This window comes from Carassius carassius, chromosome 9, assembly GCF_963082965.1.
Source record: "Carassius carassius chromosome 9, fCarCar2.1, whole genome shotgun sequence".
Taxonomy (NCBI): domain Eukaryota; kingdom Metazoa; phylum Chordata; class Actinopteri; order Cypriniformes; family Cyprinidae; genus Carassius; species Carassius carassius.
In genome coordinates this window covers 20,989,863-20,991,457 of record NC_081763.1, presented here as the reverse complement: position 1 = coordinate 20,991,457, position 1,595 = coordinate 20,989,863, and the positions used below count along the sequence as shown (strand labels likewise).

At 37.7% G+C, this 1,595-nt stretch overlaps 1 long non-coding RNA gene across 1 annotated transcript; it reads right to left on the bottom strand.

Moving 5' to 3' along the window:
• Window positions 1-266: 266 nt before the first annotated feature.
• LOC132148607 (uncharacterized) lies at window positions 267-721 on the bottom strand. Its single transcript, XR_009434943.1, has 2 exons — window positions 628-721; window positions 267-510 (listed from the first exon to the last, which is right to left on the bottom strand). It is a non-coding gene; the product is annotated as an uncharacterized LOC132148607 (long non-coding RNA).
• Between the last annotated feature and the right edge of the window lie 874 nt (window positions 722-1,595).

Below are 1,595 nucleotides of genomic sequence, written 5' to 3'. Positions count from 1 at the left end.
CAGCACAATTATTTTCAGCACTGATAATAATAAGAAATATTTCTTGAGCAGCAAATCAGCATATTACAATGATTTCTGAAGGATCATGTGACACTGAAGACTGGAGTAATGCTGCTGAAAATTGAGCTTTGACATTACAAATTACATTTTAGAATATATAATATATATTTTACTATATTTTCTCTGTATTTTTGATCAAACAAATGGGCATCCGTCGTGATGAGACATTTAAAAAACATCAACAATTCTTACAGACACCATGGTAATTTAATAAAATAAAATAAATATATTTGTCATTGGTTTACTGCTTCTTTTGTAACACTTCAGCTAATCCACGCCATCAAACATTTGCAATGTTTCCTTAAAGTTGAGTGTTTTCCTTTGTGCGTCTCTTGTTTTGAAGACAGCAGCAGGGTTTGATGAGATGAAGGGCTCCGAACACATCCCCCAGGGGCTGTTGTGAAGGGCATCCATGTGGCATAACGTTCAAGAAGGACCTCATCATGCCAGCTAATTTGTTTGAGCAGGTGTTTATACAAAAAGGGAAGACAAAAAGGGAGAGACTTGTTATGTCTTATATAACACACTCACAGATTACTGTTATTATCGTTATATGTATATAAATACCTTTGCAGTGTTCGTTTTAGTAGAACCCTTTTTTGTCTATAGAGACATTAAGTATTGCTTAGAGGAGATGACCGAACACATCTGTCTAGGAGAGAGAGAGAGCAAAAGCAGTGCAGGTGTTTCCAGAGATAAATCCAGAAGATCCTAATTAAAATCAGCGCTATCATTGCATGTTTGGAGAGGTGCACTTTGGGGAGGAAGGATGCTCTGGCACTTCAGCGGAGGAGGGAACAGAGCAAAATCATCAGCCATTGTGTACAGAGGCTGCCTCCCACTCGACTGCCTCACAAAGTTCTGATTTACTCCCATGTCGATGAGAGTACCAATGCAAATGCAAACACAAATGCATGGAAATGATTGTACATGATGTGGACATCCCTGTTGCACATCTTGCAGTATAATTTACATGTTCAGATCCGGACACACAAAAAGGGAGAGGAGAGATGAGGGGAGGTTGTGCTCAAAGAGGGAGTTTTTGGGTCACTGGCTCTCTCTTGGTTCCCCACTTAGTAGTGACAGCTGGCAGCTGGGAGCCAGCTTTGCCCCTTGGTGAACACCTGGGTAAAATCCCCCTCGGCCTGTCATAGAATCCCAGAAGCTCCTTCTCACTTCCTGAGGGAGGACAATTTTCTCTCCTCTGCTTTTGCCTGTGGGGTTTTTTTTTCTCAAGTGGAGATTTCAACAATTACAACAACAAAAAATGTATTCCCATCATGAAAATTTGGGAGTAGAAGCAAAGCTTAGCATTATACTAAAAGTAAAGAATAAAAAAGTCTATTGAGATGCAAGGATAGGCATATTAAAACTCCTGCTTAAATAAGCCTTTAATTATTTTAATTATATTATTATTTTAAATTATTTTCAAATAAATAAAAAATAAAACTTTAGTGAATTTAGGCATCACAACATTACAATGTTCATTTGTTAAAATGGATATTCATGTTTAGATTTGGTAAATACAGCTTTGC